This window comes from Rhinopithecus bieti, unplaced genomic scaffold (genome assembly GCF_001698545.2).
Source record: "Rhinopithecus bieti isolate Rb0 unplaced genomic scaffold, ASM169854v2 scaffold_13375, whole genome shotgun sequence".
In the NCBI taxonomy this organism is placed as follows: Eukaryota; Metazoa; Chordata; class Mammalia; order Primates; family Cercopithecidae; genus Rhinopithecus; species Rhinopithecus bieti.
In genome coordinates, this window is record NW_016807628.1 from 1385952 (window position 1) to 1404815 (window position 18864).

Genomic DNA, 18864 nt, shown 5'->3' on the forward strand with positions numbered 1-18864 from the left:
CACAACCAGATTCCAAAATGGACCTTTGTATTACTTCAGGATGCTTTTGCTAGCAACAAGCATTGACTAGTAGTCGCTTAAGAAGGCAAAACTTTTGGCCAGGGGCAGTGGCTCCCACTTGTAATCCCTGTACTTTGGGAGGTCGAGATGGGAGAATCACTTAAGGCCAGGAGTTTGAGACAAGCTTGGGCAACATAGCAAGACCTCGTCTCTACAAACAAACAAACAAACAAACAAACAAAAAAGAAAAGAAAAGAAAAAATTTAAGTAGCCAGGCATGGTGGCATGTGCCTCTAGTCCTAGCTACTAAGAAGGCTGAGGTGAGAGGACTGCTTGAACCCGGGAGTTCAAGGCTGAAGTGACATGATTAAGTCAGTGCACTTCAACCTGGGTAACAGAGCAAGACCTTGTGTCTAAAACAAATAAGTAAATAATTTTAAAAAATAAATTGAAAACAAAACTTTTTATTTTGAAATGATTTAAGCTAACAGAGCACTGCTAGCATTGTACGGAGAATCCCATATACCATTTATCTGGCATCTTGTAACATTAACATCTTACATAACCAAGGTCCATTTGTCAAATATGAAAAATTGACATAAGTACAATACTATTAACTAATTTACAGGGTTCATTTGGAGTTTTTTTCCAGATTTTCCTCTCATGTCATTTTCTGTTCCAGGATTCAGTTCAAGATCCTACATTGCACTTCATTTTCCTCATTTTCTTTTCCAATCTCTTATGGCAACTTAGTATTTCCTTGTTTTTTATGACCTGGAAACTTTTGAAGAGTACTGGCCAATTGCTTTGTATAATGGTCCCTAATTTGAGACTATATAGTCTTCTTCCATGACTACACTAGGGTTATCCTTTATGGGAAGAATGCCATCAAGGCAAAGTGCTGTATACCTGCAGGCATGTGATGATGTCTCATCACCGGTGATGTTAACCTGGATCACTTGGATTAGGTAGTGACTGCCAGCTTGCTCCACTGTAAAATTGCTGTTTTCTCTTTGCAATTAATACATCTATGTGGGGAGAGATATTTAATGAGAAATATCCCACTTCTCATTAAACTTTTGCTCACTAATTTTAACATCCATCAGCGGATCTTGCTTGCAGTAATTATCACTGAGGTATTCCTATGGTGATTTTCTTTTTCTTGCTTCTGTCTGTCTATTAATTGGAATTTTTCTGTAAGGAAACGGTGTCTTTTCTGCTCTATCTTTTTATTTATTTAACTATTTGCTTATCAGTAGAGACACAAGGATATTTATTCTTTAGGTTATAGCAATCATATCATTATTTATTTTGTTGCTGAAATTTTCCCCAATCATGTAGATCATTGGGAACTTTTTCAGGTTGGCTCCTGTGCCCTCCTGCTTTTTTTGTTCTTGTTTTGAGGCAAGGTCTCACTCTGTCACCCAGGCTGGAATGCAGTGGCACAATCAATCACAGCTCACTGCAGCCTCAACCTCCCAGGCTCAAGCAATCCTCCCACCTCAGCCTCCTGAGTAGCTGAGACCACAGGTACATACCATTACACCTGGCTAATTTTTTAAAAAAATATTTTGCACAGTTAGGGGTCTCACTATGTTACCCAAGCTGGTCTCAAACTCCTGGGCTCAAGGCATCCTCCTGCCTAGGCCTCTCAAAGTACTGGGATTACAAGCATGAGTTACCATGCCTGGTCTCCTCTGCCCTTTTAACATGCACATTACTTTTTTTTCTTTCAAAGTACTTCCTTTTGCAAAGAAATTAACTGAAAAATAATAATTATATATATTGATGGGGTACATGTGACATTTTGATATAAGTATACATTATGGAATGACTAAATCAAGCTAATTGACATATCCACCAGCTTGTCTTTTGTGGTGATGAGAACATTTAAATCTACTCTCCTAGCAATTTTGAAATATACAATATAGTATTAATAACTATGGATCACCATGCTGTGTAATAGATCACTAGAACTTAGTCTTCCTGTCTAACTCATTGCTTTATAGTACCACAATATGCCCCAGGCTCATCTTGATTTTTTTTGCCCTAGCCCAGGAATCAATCACTTTTCCAAAGAACCTTGGTTTATTTTATTGGAGAATGATATTTAAGTGCTAGGAGTGCTGCTTGATACTGGGACATTACCGTTTTTATGCCTTCTAAGGAGATAGAGTTAGGAAATGTAAACCTATATATAAATACTAGCCCATGTGTACACACATATTTATGTTTACTTTGTTATTGAACTATCTGCATATATATACATATATATACACACATATGTATTTAAAATCATGAGTTTATACTAACAGCTCTGACTCTAAATCTCCACCACAGGGTTTAGTCTAGCTTTCTTCACTTCCTCATTTGTATTATAATTTCTTCCTCTGACCATGGGAAACCTGTTTCTCATTATCTACAATATATTTACTGTTTGTCCAGTGCTACTCTACATATAGTTTCGGAATTACTAACCCTTCCCCTGTGAAAAACACATTTGCCAACTGAGTACAATGTGTGTGGTTCCTGTTGCCTTAAGCCTGATAGTATCCAGTGAGAACACTGTATTCCAAAGTGACTTAGATCAGTTCCTTCATCTCCGCTGCCTTCAATGTGGTTATTTTTCATTTGTAACAGTTTGATTCATTGTCACAGGCTGAAATCCATCTTGGGTTCTTCTCCATCCTGGCTGACTTTTTCAAAAATTTATATAAAGTAAGATTCATTTTTTTGTAGTTACAGTTCTATGAGTGTTGACAAATGCATAGAATTGTGCATTCATCACTCTCATTTATGAAATGAGGGAGATCATTTCAATCACCCTCGTGCTGTTGCCTATGTTTTCAAACCCGTCTCCTCATCCCACCACCCCTGGCTATCACTCATCTCTTTTCAGCTTCCATAGTTTTGCTTTTTCCAGAATGTCATTAAATTGAATCATATGATAAGTAGCCCTTGGGGTGATCTAGCTTCTTTCTCTTAGCAAAATGCATTTAAGATGTATTTACATTATGTTAATAAAGTTTATTCCTTTTCATTGCTGAGTAGTACTCTACTGAATGGATTTTCTAATCATTTTCTAGTTGAAGGATGTTGGGTTTTTTCTCTTATGTCTCATGCATTCGATGTCATATCTCAATACTTTTTGCATAAGCCAAGATTACCCAACTTTTCTCATATATTGTCTTCTAGCAGTTGTATAGTTTTATGTTTTACATTTAGGTATATGATGATCAATTTTGAGTTAATTTTTGTATAGGTCATGAGGTATAGGTCAATGTTGATTATTATTGTCATTATTATAACTAATATTATTTCATATTTGAATATTCAATTGTTCCAGGCCCATTTGTTGAAGAAAAACATTCTTTCTTTATTGAATTGCCTTTGCCTTTTTGTCAAAATCAGTCAAGTCTATTTGTGTGGATCTATTTCCAGACTTTCTATTCTGTATCAATAATCTATTGAATAATCCTTTCTCTCTTGGTTACTATAGTTTTATGAAAAGTCTTAAAATTGGGTAATGTGAGTCCCCCAAGTTTGTTCTCCTTTCATAAAATTACTTTGAGTATTCCAGATCATTTGCACCACTAAATTTTCTTATATAGCAAGGTCTACAGTAGGCGAGGTTGCTGGTTCCAGGTTTGATATAGTGGTTCTATGATGTCATCAATGGTCCAGGTTCTACCTGACCTTCCTCCTGTATGTTTTCACTGCTTCCCTAAGCTTGGAAGTAAAAATATAGTTGATTATTATATTTTGTCACAGTTCTAAGCATCTCCTGTTTACATTCAAGGCAGGAAAAAGGAGCTATGTGTTGAGAAGTTCTCCTTTTTTTACATTGGGTAAAATATTGTATTAAAGCTTTCATGACCAACTCTAAGAGCAAAAGGAAAACAGAATGAGGTTGTACCAGCTTAAATCAGTGCTTCTCAGCTAGGGGTGAGTTTGCCTTCCAGAGACATTTTTGATTGTCCATACTTAGGCTGATACTATGCATGTATAGTGGGTAGAAGCCAGGGATGCTTCTAAACATCTTACAATGCATAAGGTAGTCCCCTGCAATAAAGAATTACCTAGGCCAAATTAGTGCCAGGGTTGGGAAACCCCCACTCAGATTGATTATGTCCCTTGCAAGTCTTTCTTGGGCTGGGGACATTGACTCTCAAACCACAGAAGGTGAGAGCAAGGAAGACAGGGGCATAGCAAACAACTAGTTGATCTACCTTAGACAGTTGCCCACTTTGAGCCAGAGTTGCAAAAAGAGTATGGGGATGAGTATATAATTATCAAAAAATTAAACTCTTGTCGTCTATATCCCAGCGTGGTGGTGATCGGGACTACCAACAAACCTGATGAAAATGCTAAAGAGTACGGTGAAACCCTAATCCAGTGGGAAAAAAGTCAGCTCTCAGTGGTGGAGAATGAGAGGTGAAAAATCCAACCCAGGAAGCCCAGCGAGGTGATTTCCCAGAGGAGAAGGGACCCACAAAAAGCATGCTGTGGTTCAAACCTAGGGGTGGCAGATGGGAAAAGAATAAGTTCTGTCTTTAACAGCATCTTCCGTACTGAATAGCAGAACATTAAGATAATAAAACTATTCTCGAGTCAGCTTAGTCTAAGAAGAGGCATTCAGAATGCTGGAAACCACAATGGCAGAACCACTTCCCTTGGGTTTATCTGTGACTGTTCATGCATGTGTGTGAGTGTGTGTGTGTGCACGTGTGTGTGTGTGTGTAGAAAAGACAGTGGGATAAAGACAGAGGACAGAAAGATGATTAAGAGTGCTTGCTCTGCCTCAGACCTGGGTACCAGCCCTCGATCCGCCATGTCTCAGCATAGTGAACATGATCACCTCAACAGGACTCGTGGAATCTCTACTTACTTACTTCCAAAACAAGAGTAATTTATGGATTCACTATATAGTTAGCCATGAGGGTTAAATTCTTGCAAAGTGTGAAACACAGTCTTCTGACTATAGCAACCACTAACCAAATGTTAGCTGGTCTATTATGTGATTATATCCAAAAAAATGTTCATGTGGGTTTTGTTGTAGTTCTCAGCAGTGAATGTGGAAAATAATTTACTGACTCTCTCAGTAGCAGAAGTATTGCAATCACTGGAGAAGACTTATTCCATTTTTCTCCAAGAGCTTCCAAGGGGACCTGACTGCTAGCACATGGAAACCCCAGGACAGAGACCCAGGTCCCCTGTGGTCATGTCTACCTCAGGACCAAATAGCCTATGTTCTCAAATAACTGCATGCAGCCCCACATAGTAACTGTAGCACTTTGAGCAGAGAATGACATCAAGAATACTGCTTGAGACAGAATTCTCAAGATACATGTGCAGTTTAGCATGGGGATCAGGCGAAGGGGCAGGGTTTCAGAGGCAGCAGATCAGGGGAAGTCAAAACCCATCCCCCTCTTTTTTCCCATATCCAAGCCCTCCCTGGGCCCTCTAGATTTGACTTAAATCCACTCCCTTCTTCCCGTAGCCTCTGCAAACCCTCTGCCATCTCACTAATGCACCAAAACCTGTATTTGTTTCTTAGAGCTGCTTTAACAAAGTGCAACAAACTGGGTGTCTTAGTAAACAGAAATGTGCTGTCTAAAGTTCTGGAGGTCAGAAGTCCATGATCGAGGTATAGGCAGGGCTATCTTCTCTTTAATGGTACTAGAGCTAAGGGAGGATGTGTCCCAGACTTCTTTTCTACCTTCTGGCAGTTTTTTGGCTTGTAAGCAAAAAATAAAAAATAAATAAATAAATAAAAATAAAAAAAAAGCATAACTGCAATCATCACATGGCATTCTTTCTGTGTGCCACCATACCAAAATCTGTGTCAGAGTTTTCCAGAAAAAAGAACCAATGGGGCCGGGCACAGTGGCTCAAGCCTGTAATCCCAGCACTTTGGGAGGCCGAGGTGGGTGGAGTGCCTGATGTCAGGAGTTCGTGACCAGTCTGGCCAACATGGTGAAACCCCACCTCTACTAAAAATACAAAAACAATTAGCCAGGTGTGCTGGCGTGCACCTGTACTCCCAGCTACTAAGGAGGCTGAGTCAGGAGAATTGCTTCAAGCAGGGAGGTGGAGGTTACAGTGAGCCGAGATCGCGCCACTGCACTCCAGCCTGGGCGACATAGTGAGACTCCATCTCGGAAAAAAAAAAGAAAAAGAAAAAAAGGGCAATGGGAAATATGTTTAAAAAAATTTTTTTTCTTTCCTTCTCTCTCTGCGTCTTCCCCTCTCTCCATATATATAAAATTATAAATACATATGTAACTATATATAATTTATATATGTAATTATATATAATTATAACTCATATATATGTATATACATATATGAGTTATGTATGTATACATATATATGAGTTATAATTATATATAAATTATAATTATATATCTGCACTATTTCTCTCTCTATATGTAACATGAGGAATGAATATATTTAATTATATATACATATGTATTATACACATACATATTATGCACATATGTGTATTATATATACATATATAATTATATACTCACCTCATATATATTTACATATAAATTTATAGATGTATATAGATAGATATTTATATACAAATTGGTGAAGGCAGCCATTACTACCCAAGTCTCTTTGTGCAAGTGGCCTACCTGAAACACTGAGGTTTCGAGGAGTTCCATGCATCATCCCCATCATAGGCTTGTGTGAGGGGACCCTTCCTTCATGGCTTCCTATCTCTCCATTTTATTAGGGTTTGACTTCAGTGACTCCATTTTGATGCTGATAACTTCCGCAACATATACAAAATACACATGTTATATATAATATGGATATGTACATATATGGGTGTGTGTGTGTTGTGGGTGTGTGTGTGTTGTGGGTGTGTGTGTATAATGTTTGGGTTCAGGACATACTACCCCAAATATGACTATAGGAGACCAGATATGCCACCCCAAAATATATTTGCTTCTCATATTTGGAACTGGTTATTCTGAAAAACTTCAGACACAAGAGTAGCTCTGAAAAGCTGTTTTTTTTTTATAAAAGAAGTTTACATCTATAAAGAAAATATGCATTAGTATCTGTATCAGAAAGAGCAGCTCCATTACAACTTTTATTACCTGAAAGACTTACCTGCATAACAAGACAAATTGTATTCACTATACTTTCCTCCTCTCGCCCTTCCGTAAACTTGTCTCTGCCACCCATCAGAAGCCAAAGCCCCTATTCCTTTCTATAGCTGAGGATATTAAATAAGCTTCAATCATCTGGCCTCTCCTGGAGTCTCATATATTTGTGGGACTCCTGTGCTCACATATGTAATAAATATGGTTTTGTTCCTGTTGATCTGTCTTGCGTCCATTTAAGTTGTAGCTCAGCCAAGGAATCTAGAAAGGTAGAGGGAACCATTTTCCCTCCTCCACAATACATGCATACATAGTAAATACATACCTACATATATTACTTACTCAAACTTAGAGAGAGAGAGAGAGACAGAGAGATTTTAAGGAATTGGCTCATGTGACTGTAGGGGCTGGCGAGTCTGAAATCCACAGGGCAGACTAGCAGGTTAGAAACTCAGGTAAGAGTTGACAGCATAATTTTGAGTCTAAAATTCTCAGAGCAGCAGGCTGGAAACTCAGGCAGGCTTTCACTGTTGCAGTCTTAAATAGATTTAGTCCCCACTGGTCTACCCTTATCTTTTCTTGCCTTCTTCAATCCATTCCCCACATGGCAGTCACGGTGAGTTTAAAATGCAAATAGGATCATGTGACATTTCTTCTTAGAATACTTCAGTGAATCCCTTATTGATTGCAGAATAAATTACAAACTCCTAATGGCCTGAAAGGGAGGGCCTCAATTTGTGCAGAATAGTTCTGGTTTCAAAGTGTTACTCTGGTTTTCAATAGCACCTTCTTCCCTCAGACATGTCCCGGGAAGATGATAAACCATATGATCAGCCTACCTCGGCCTGGAGTGGCCTGATGCCTGCAGAATCTCCAGCCAATCTCATGCCAGTGTCCCCTTCTACTGCTCACTCAGACCACGCTGACCTGTCAGTCCCTCACTCCACCAGCCTCCCTCTGCTCTTGAAGCCTTTGCCTAGGACATTGCCTCTGCTGGGGACTCTCTTCCTTCCAAGCTTCCTGTACTTGTTAATTTCAAATATTTCTTGGATCTCAGCACCATTGTTACTATTACCCCTTTTCTAGAGAGATCTCCCTGAGTGTGTTAGAATTCTCAGAAGACACAGAACCAAAAGAAAGGTTGTGTATATACAGTCATGTGCCACTTAGCAATGGGGGATACATTCTGAAAAATGTGTTGTTAGGTGATTTTGAGGCTGTGCAAACATCCTAGAGTGCACCTGCCCACACTTAGATGGTGTAGCCCATGACACACCTAGGCTCTATGGTACGGCCTATTACTCCCAGGCTATGAACTTGTACAGCATGGGACTGTACTGAATACTGTAGGCAGTGCTAACACAATGGTAAGTGTCTGTGTGTCTAAACATATCTAAACATGGAAAATGTACAGTAAAGATAGAATAGTGTAATCTTATGAGACCACCATTGTATATGCAATTCATCATTAACCAAAACATCATTAGGCAGCCCATGACTATCCACGGCTTACTCAATTATGGAGGTGAAGAAATCAGTTCCAAGATCCGTAGTCAGCAAACTGGAGACTTAGGAGAGCTGATGTATAGCTAAAGTCTGAAAGCTGACAAGCTTGAGACCCAAAAAGGGCCAAAATTTCAGTCTGAGTCTGAAAGCTGGAAAAGACACAAGCCCCAGCTCAAGCAGTCAGGCAGAAGGGGCTCCCTCTTACTCAGCCTTTTGGTTCTATTCAGGTTTTCAATTGTTTGGATGAGATGTGGCCACAATGGGGAGGGCAACCTGCTTTACTCAGTCTACTGATTCAAATGTCAGTCTCATCCAGAAACACTCTCACAGACACACACAATAGTGTTTGGCCAAATGTCTGGGCACCCCATGGCTCAGTCAAGTTAAAATATAAAAATTAACCATCATACTCAGCTTTTCAACCGTGTTTGTATGAGCCAGTAGCAGAAGGAAGATGTGAATATGAAGTCAAGGTTGCTGGCCTGAGATATCAGAGGGCATGCAATTGGAAAAACCCAGAAATAAGCCGATGCAGCACAACATTGTGAGTAAAATGAAACTGAAAGCTCTTGACTCAGATACACAGGCTGGTTTCTTTTCTTCCCTGTAGTCATTGGTTACAGTCTCAGTTGAACTTTAAAGGATTGGGTGATGACCCACGGAAATGAGGGATACTTGGGGTCTGTTTTTGACCATCTTCCTCCACACATTTCCATGTGTGGCTTGTTTCTGTATGATTGATTTACTGACTGGGAGGTGTCTGCAGGTGTGATGTTTCTGTCTCTTTCCTGCCAGCCTTCTCCCCTCCCCTACCTTCTCCTCCACTCTTACCCCTCTCTCTTCTGCCCTTCTCTCCATCTCTATTCTTTCTTTTCTCTTCTCTTTCTTTTTCTCTTTTCCATTTTAATTATTTAATGCATTCAGGCAAAGCTCCAGGAGACTAAAACAAGAGGGTCAGATTTCTCTAAATCTTACACCAGAAAACTAGACTCGGTCCTCTTTGGCACTCTGCTTTTCCCAGGCCCTGGCAATTTTCTTTTGAAGCCTCTTTCTCACTGCCTGATGTCCTTGCCCTTCCTTACTTGACTCCAATGACAGCTTACAAGTAACACCCTGGTTTCCAGCACCCTACCATCAACCTCCCCCCTCCCCAACTCCTCTACTCCTCCAACAGAGGTGAACACTCTCAGCAAACTGATCTCTTCCCTTTGATGCAATTGACAAAATGCAGAAATAAGCCTATATAGCACAACGTTGTGAGTCAAATGAAAATTGAAAGCTCTTGACTCTCTTTCTTTCTCAAGAGCTTACTGTGACTCCCTTTTGCCCAGCCCATCAGGTCTGAATGTTTCTACTTTGATTTCAAAGTTTTCTGTGTTCTAGTCACCACCCGCCTTCTCAGCATGAGCCCCAACCAGAGCAGGGCATGAGGCATCTGCTGTGGTCTAAGCTCCTCAAGCTATTCTTCTCCAGCCTCCATCCTATCTCCAGGCCTCTACATACCCTTCAGGAACCCTTTCCCCCTGCTCTTCCACTCAGTCAAATCTTCTGCGGCCACAATGACACTTCAGCTGAAGAATGATCTGGAGATGCTCATCTCTCCTTGTCCTGGCCTCTGTGTCTATGTAGCAGTCTTGGGTGCTCTTATCTCATCAAATAATAAATTGCCACTCTTTGAAGGTAGCAGTTGTGACTTTGGGTTTAATTTATCACTGTGTCTGGCACTCATAACATAGTGCCAAATGCAGATACATAATCATTGTATGTATTTATAGGGTACATATGATATTTTGAAATATGTGTATACTGTGTAATGGGAGCCAAGGGTGGAGCAACCCCAGCTCCCTTACTCATCCCCGGAGTGGAAATTGACAGGTCTCAGTGCACACTCTTCCACAGGGCTCTCTCCTGCCACTTGGAGGGAAGCAGAGCTCACCCACCGAGGACTCCCCGGGTCTCTTTCCATCCTGAGAAACATGCATTTTCTGAGTCGTGGAGCTGTGACGCAGCAGGATTACACATGTGCTGCTGTGAAACCTGAAATCAGAGCCAGGCGGGACCTCCCCTGAGAAAGGCTGCCTATAAATCGTAAAACCCTTAAATGAATAGCTTAGGGGCACAGGGTTGCCTTGGGTTAGGATTAATTGGGCCGAGTACAAAGAGTTTTATGTTCAAAACTTACTATCCATTTACTCTTCCTGATTTTCTGAAAGTTATTTTGCTCTGGGGCAAATTTATATTTGCTTTTCTGACAATGATGAGTTTGAAGCTGAACCCTTTTCAGCTGTTGGGAACTTGTAAGTTGCTCAATATCTACCAGATTTTCTCTCTCATGCATCCATTTTGGGTAAGAGGAGAGGAAGGGTTTTGTTTCTTTAAGTTCTCCTTCTCTACGCAGAAAATTGCTTCAAACTAATCTGTGCTTTGCTCTTTTAATGCCTTGAAAACATTTTCGTTTTTGATTATTTGTTCCCTAGTATATCCTAGGTTAACACTCTAGCCTCTGTTTTTCAGTATTAAGCTGGGGGCTGAAGCCCAGACTATGTTCAGTTAGACTTGAGCCCACATACCTGGTCTGTCACTATTCACTTCATGACTTGATTCCAGCCATTTAATCTCACTGAGCCTCAGTTTCTTCACATGCAGGTTGGTTCCGACTATAAGTCATGGCTTTTGTGCAGAATTGAATGAAATAATATTGTATGCACAAGGTGCTACTGTATTCCAGGCAAATAGTTAATGCACTAATGCTACCATAGAATACTGACTGGAATAGTGGTTAAGAATGCAGGCTCTGAAGCTAGACTGTCCGGGGTTCAAATCCCAGTTCTATTTTGGACAAATTAGGTTAAACTCCCTGTACCTCAGGTTCCTGGATTGTAAATGGGAGCCCATAATTATACTGTTACATTGGATTTTTGTGAGGATTAAATGAGCTGATATGTGGGAAATGCTTAGAGTCCTTTCTGGCATGTAGCACGCTATCAAAAAAAAAGTGTTCGTTGTTAAGATTACAGCAGTCACAAGACTTCCCATCTGTGAAGCTGTTGCTTTCCAAATAACCTGCTCATCATCAAATCACCTTTTCTCCTGAAATGAAACACACTCAACCCATCATTCTGATCACTCCAGTTTTCTCTCCTTCGGCAAGGGTAGCTTGCCTGAGCACCTGCAAACGGCTTGGTAGAAGGCAGCATAGAATAAAATCCTATGAAATGTCAAAATGTGAACAAGAAGCTGCAGGAAACACCATTCACTGCTTTACAGGGAGGGTGACCCACACATAGTCAGTTTGGACTGGATTAAAAACAATGGGAACACCACTGTCCCCTCCTGATACAGCTAGAATTTCTTATTTGCAACTGAGAAAACTGACTGATCGAATCCACAAAAGGAGATTCACAGAGATTTCACAGAGAGAAACAAAATGGAGGCGCCACGGCACCCTAGGAGAAACACTGACGTACTCCTGACTTGCCAAGTCCTGATTCCCATTCATATCCCTTCTGGGAGACATCCCTGGATCCTTTCAAAAGTATCTCTGGTATACTTGGGCTGTTCTGAGCAGATTTCTGTTCCTTGTAAGCAAAGAGGCTTGATGAAGCCAATCTTGATGGACATGTTGGATGGGACTATGTTGCCATCTCTTAAATCCCTGCAAGGTCTTACAGCTCCTCAGAAACCACATGTTCAATGAACAGTGGACTGTAGCCCCATCACGCATGTGCACACTCACAAAGATAATAAAGCCAAGTTTACATGTGGAAGAACATATTGAGAATTTTCTCTACCAAGAATCACATATAAGGGTTTCTTTTTTCTCACTTTCTCAGGCTGATGCACCTCTAAATGTTCTCGTTAGCTCTAGCTCTGATATCGTCATGATGGAGGTGGTGAGCAAGCCCCTTCTTCCAACCAAAAAAAAGTTAAAAAGACCAAGAGAGGAAATCCATGAGGGGACAACTTAAGGAACAATACAAAATACACTAGTTTACAAACACTTGATTTTTTGGAGCTCTTCCTTCATTCCTCAAAACCAGAAAGTGACATTTGTCAGAGAAAGCCCCTGGGATGGCAGAGTCCCACATCAGCTCCTCCCATGAGTCACACCCCAGAACTGACAAAAGAAGGGGGCATGACACAGCAGATAGAGCACTGGTCTGGGTGTGGGACCACCTGGCTTCAGGGTGGGAGTCCCCACTCTCTCACTGTGGACCCTTGGGAAAATCACTTCTCCTCTCGGACTTCAGTTTCTCTCTCGCTAAAATGGGGAGGTTGGGTTTTCACACCAACCTGTGCCTCACAGCCACCTCAAACCTCCCCCCATACCTCATGTCTCAAGAGCTCTGGAGTCTGTAGGAACTGGGGGCTCATGCAATTTATAAAGACTTCTCTACTTTTTTGCCTTGTCCTAAAACAATTGGCTCACATGAGACTGTCCAGTCACCAGGGACTTGGAGATTCTCAGTGTGAGTTGAAGTGAGGTAAAATGTACTATCTAAGAGGCTGACAGTAGCTTTACTTTCTGCTGAGAGTCTAACTTTTCCCCTGCCTTATTCCTCAGAAACACATGATTGAAATTGAATTTTGATTTTTAGATTTCAAATGCATCATTTCTCAATATATAATTAATTGTTAATGATGGCATGAAATTTAGAAAATCATGGATTCTGATTCTAAATCCCAACTCCAGCCCTTTGAGTTATTTACTTGGGAAGTGATTCCGCGTCCCCAAACCCCAGTTTCCTTGTGGGTACAATTGGGAGAGTTTGGACACATGCTCCCGAGCGTTAAGGCAGATAATTCATACAAAGCATTTATTCCTCTGACTTGCACAACATTAAAGCTCAGGGCATGTCAGCCACTATTATACTCTTCTTCTGATACTGATAGAGTCCCACGCTGACCCCACCGTGGCCTTTTAATAAGACCGCCAGAGGCTATTTGGTGTGGGACCCTTCCTTTTACTGGAAAGTGAATACCTTTTCATGACCCAGAAACAACCATCACACACTCCCAAGACCCGTGATTTGGGTCATGGGAAGAGACACTGAAACTACTGCATTGTTTATCTCCAAGGCCTTATGCAATGTTTTTCCCACTATTTTTAAGCTCCCCAGCCTTGCCTTTCCCCTACTTCAACTCCCTAACGCTCAGCCCCTTGTTCAGTTCAGCTATTTCAGTTTTGGGTTGAATGGTCTAGACAGGAACCAAAAAATGCACAGTCTGCATACGGGTCCCCCTGTGGGCCCCACAATTTCTCCAAAAAGAGTATAGGGACATGGGGCCGATTGACAGAGAAACTTTAATTTGATGAACTAATCCATCTAACACACACACCACGGAACCTGGCACACCATAGTGCTCCATAAATTGTGAAAATACAGTGTTATGTTTATCTGTAGACTTTAAATCCTTTGGGTTTTATTTGCTTGACCTTCTTCTATTATTAAGAGAATATCCTGGAACCATGGCCAATAGCTCAGCTACCTTGGAGCAAAATAGGAAAGACAGTTCAGTCTGATTTGGGTGGACTTCTCTGACCCTTGACACATTTTGTTATAAACCTCCCCAGTAGTTAGCAGTAGCTGCACAACACACAAACACAAAATCTCAGTGGCATAGAGCAATAGGCACTTACTTAGTTCACATGCCCGTGAGCAGCTGATCTCATCCTCCCTGTGGCGTCAGTGAGCTAGTCTGGGCATGTCTTTCTCATAGTCATGGGGGACACACCAGAGTACACTTACACAAACAAACACACGAACACATTTCAAGTCCCTGCTACATCCCGTCTGCTAAGATTCCATTGGCAGACACAAGTCAGGTGATGATACTCAAGATCCAAAATGAAGTATATTTCTCTCATGGAAGTGTAAGAGAAGGAGCAACTATTTCTGAAAAGGAATTCTTTAATCCACTACATCACTCCAAATTCCATTAATTCCCACAGTACTCCAATATGCACTTCTGACATACTCATATGTGATGCATGTTGGGTAGATACAGAAAGGGGGAAATGGTCCTTTTCTGTCCCCGGACCAGCTGGAAGGAAGTCCCTCTCTCTACCTCCTCCATGCTGCCATTTTGTATTCATTCTGCAGGCAGCTGCTTCATCATCTCTGGCCGTTGCATATATAGACATTTTGTATCTCTTGTTAAGCTGAGAAAGTCAACCAAGGCTTCTACTTATTTTGGGTCTTAGCCCTGGAGTGGCTTTCAAGGTGTTGCTAACTTTATCTCTCCTTGGAAGATTCCCCAACAATGACAATCCCCCATTGCCAGAAGCCTGGGTCCCGTTCCTGTGGTCTTGTTGCATCCTCTGCATTCTTCCATTAGGGCATTTCTGATACAGTCACTATCATGGTTGGCTCATCAGGTCGTATGATCAGTGTTTCTAAAAGGATGGACAGTATTCTTCTGAATCAGAATTTTCTGGGGTACTTGATATAATTCCGGTTCCCAGGCATTACCATCAAAGGTCAAATATAAAACATTTAACAACTGGGGGGAATGATACCAATGAGGCAGAACATCACTTGCAGCCATAAGGGACTTCAGAACACTCAGCTCTGCAAAATATTACTCTTTCATTCACTGGGGAATTGCAAGGAGTCCTGGGTTAGGGTCAGGACAGTTAGTCGGATTAGGCGGTAGACAAATGTCAGAGGGACTGTGACATTTGGTATTTACCAACAAATAAAGAATTATTTTAATATTTCAATAATCAGTTCATCTGTCCTGGTATGTTCCACTTGAACCATCTCTGATTAGTCTTATTAGTCAAACTTTCTGGGGGTGAGGTTCAGGAATCTGTATTTTCAGCAAGTTTCAAATTTTGTTCAGCCTCAGGAGTAATTACTTATCTACTTATCTTGAGCAATGTTTTGTTTTTAAGTTTGATAGACACCAAAAAATTACAGATATAATAAAGATAAACCTCTTTGCATTAACTACTAGAAACCACATAGCAAAAAGTATGACTTGCTTATCTTTAGCAAGTGGCCCACCTGGTAGTATTTTGCTAAGGTCATGAACCTGGTTCTGACCAAGGAGCTGTGAGTGGTTAGTATGCTACCTCTGAACGAAAGCATTTAATCGGTGATTTGAGACCCTCCAGAGCTCTCTTCCCCTCTGAAAGCAACACTTGAGAAGGTGGTTCCTCCATCATCCTGAGTTCTGGTGCAAGGCTGTGAGAAGAAGAGCCCCTAACCACCCCTCAGTGGCCACAGGCGTCGATGAGAAATACACTTTTGTTGTGTTAAATCACTGAGATCTCAGGGTTCTTTGTTACTACAGCAAAACTTAACCCAATTGAACTGATAACCTAATTGAAATTTAGGGTTCGGACTCAGTGTTGCCTTTCTTCAGAGCCCTTAGCCACTGCCTAATATATCATAATAATCCTTAATTACCATCCACTGCACAGATAAGGTCAAATATAAGAAGACACACAAAAGTGCTTTGTAATCTATAAACATTTTACAAACATTTTGGAAAAGCAAGTGATTCTGTCAAACTTAATGATATTGATCTTGTCCCCTCAATAAGGCTAAGGTCTTTAGAAGAAGAGATTCTGTCCTTGAGGACTTTGAGAGCTTAGATATTTCTAGGATATACCTACCATGTTATAGGACTTCTGACAAGTTCTTAAAGAATTCTTCCCAGTCATGTGGAACTGTAAGTCCAATTAAACCTCTTTCTGTTCAAAAACAAAAAAAAAAGGATTCTTATAGAATTGCATTTAATGGGTGACACAGAAAATCAAGAAAATAGCTTTGTGACACAGAGTCCCTTTTTTATTCATTCTCATAATAATGGGAATTCTCCTGTTAAATCTTTAGAAACAAAATTGCTTCCCTTTATATGGGACAAAAAAATGGGAGCTTTCTAGCAGCCAATGTTTTGTTCCTGAGGAAGGTGTGAGAGGACGGATGGAGGTCAGAATGGACTGTCCCTGACCCCAGGGACGAGAGATGGAGTAAATCATGAATATGATCACTACTGAAGCTGAGAAAGAGCCTATTAATGTCATGTAATGAATTTCAAAAAAGATACAGTTGCACTTAGGGTATTTAAACCTTGGAGGTTTAAACTAAATCATACTTGTCACATGCACACAGTGTCACTAATGAGCTTATGTAAATATTTAATCTTCTCTATTTGCATTACTCAGCCCAGCCTACCTCACCAGTTCCTTCTCCCAGCTTTCTCTAACACCATCATCCAGCCTCCTGGAACTTCGGTTTTTGTAATTTGCCATGCACTTTATGCCTCTGGCCGTAACATGTATGTTTCCCACTGTCTGAACTTCAATCTTGCATATTTCCTTTTCTACCTACCAAAAGCCTACACATCCTTCAAGGCTCAGTTCAAATACATCCTCCTCTTTGGGAAACTTTGCTGGAACCATTTACAACTCCCCTACCCTAGCAGAATTTTATTTTCCTCCTCTATGTCCCCATTACCTTGCAATCATTCCATAATTCTGGGTATCCCATCTATTTATTCAACAAATACTTACGAAATCTTGCTAGGTGCCAGTCCTGGGGCCAGGTGCTGAGTGTACAGAAGTGAATAAAAATTCTAATTATTTGTAACTGTGAGTTCACGGACAGCAAGTGTCTTATCTATTTTTTTTTTTAACTTCCAAGGGTAATGCGTTTGTAGTCCTAAATAAATAATAAATACAGAATGTGTTCTCCTTATATCTCTTTAATGGGTGACACAGAGGTTCATGAAAATAGCTTTGTGACACAGAATCCCTTTTTAGTCCACATTCTACTTCTGCCTATATCCATCAGGGCTGTTTCAGTTGGAAGTAACAGAAATGAAATTCACACCACTTTAGCTACAAAAGGGAAAATACTGGCTCATGGATTCCAGTAAAGATTGACCAGTCAAGCTGGGGGAAGGTCAAGGAAGGTGACTAATTTTAGGAACAATAACAGTAACAAATAGCGAATGCTATTCAGAATCTCTGTGTTTTACCTTTCTGTTTCTCTTTGCCTCTTCTGTTAATTTTCACTGTCTGCAGCCTGGTTTTCTTGGCATGGCAGGAAACATGGTCTTCAAGAACATCCAGGTTTTAAGTCTTACAGCTCCAACCACTGAGGACAGACTGCTGATTTCTCCTGCTTACAGTCTGCAAAGTTCAAGGGAAGAATTCCAATTGGTTCAGCGCCAACTATTTGCCAATCCTGGAGCTACCCAGTGTTACCAGGAGATTAGAGGATGATGATTGGATAGGTTGTCTCAGATGTTCAACCCCAAACCACCAACAAACAAAGGCTTTGGGGGTAATGTAGCACCATCAGTTTCTCAAAAGCAAAGGAAAATGGTAAACAGATTGTCACACTTTTCTGTCATTGATTCCGTCATTCAGTTAACATTCGTTGCATACATATTATGCTTAATGCATCATGCTAGGATGGACTGAGAAAAATAAACAAATAATAGGCAATTACTTATCTGGTCATCTGGTAGGAGACACTAGACAGGGATTGTGGCATAGTGGTTAGAAACTTGGAGCCTAAAGCCAAAACACCAGGATGAAAATCCCAGCTATATGATTTATGTGGCTGTGACCTTGCGCCTCTCTGATCACAGTGTCCTTCTCTGTAAAATGGGGATAAGGCTCACATCGTCTAGGGTACCAGTTGTGAGACTCAGTGAACCACACATGAAGTATGTAACGTAGTGCCTGACATGGAGTGAATACTCAGTGAGATGTTCACTATTCATTTGTGCATTCTCATACATCAGGACAGAAGGAATTATGTTTCAGAATGAAGATACATAGAGCTCAAGATTCAAAAGAACTCCAACCATTAACACTGACAATGGGGTCCAGAGAGGAAGAAGAATTTGGTTTAACCTTAGCGGATAAGCAGCATTTTAATACAACAGAAGATAAATGGCATTTAAAAATAATGGACAGGCCGGGCGCGGTGGCTCACGCCTGTAATCCCAGCACCTTGGGAGGCTGAGGTGGGCGAATCACGAGGTCAGGAGATCGAGACCATCCTGGCTAACACGGTGAAACCCCGTCTCTACTGAAAACACACACACACACACACACACACACACACACACAAAGAAATAAAAAATTAGCCGGTCATGGTGACAGGCACCTGTAGTCCCAGTTACTTGGGAGGTTGAGGCAGGAGAATGGGGTGAACCTGGGAGGCAGAGGTTGCAGTGAGCAGAGATCGCGCCACGCCACTGTACTCTAGCT

At 40.9% G+C, this 18864-nt stretch overlaps 1 long non-coding RNA gene across 2 annotated transcripts in view; it reads right to left on the bottom strand.

Annotated features, from left to right (window-relative positions):
- Positions 1 to 17746, bottom strand: part of LOC108536314 (uncharacterized) — a 90630-nt gene extending 72884 nt beyond the window's left edge. Inside the window, exons 1-3 of one of the 2 annotated variants that reach the window (XR_001887481.1) lie at positions 17619 to 17746; positions 16252 to 16329; positions 14631 to 15024 (exon numbers count right to left, since the gene is read on the bottom strand). This is a non-coding gene — a long non-coding RNA (uncharacterized LOC108536314). Of the gene's footprint in view, positions 1 to 14630; positions 15025 to 16251; positions 16330 to 17618 lie in introns of those variants that run through there. The other variant, XR_001887482.1, reaches the window with a different exon arrangement.
- Positions 17747 to 18864: the final 1118 nt, after the last annotated feature.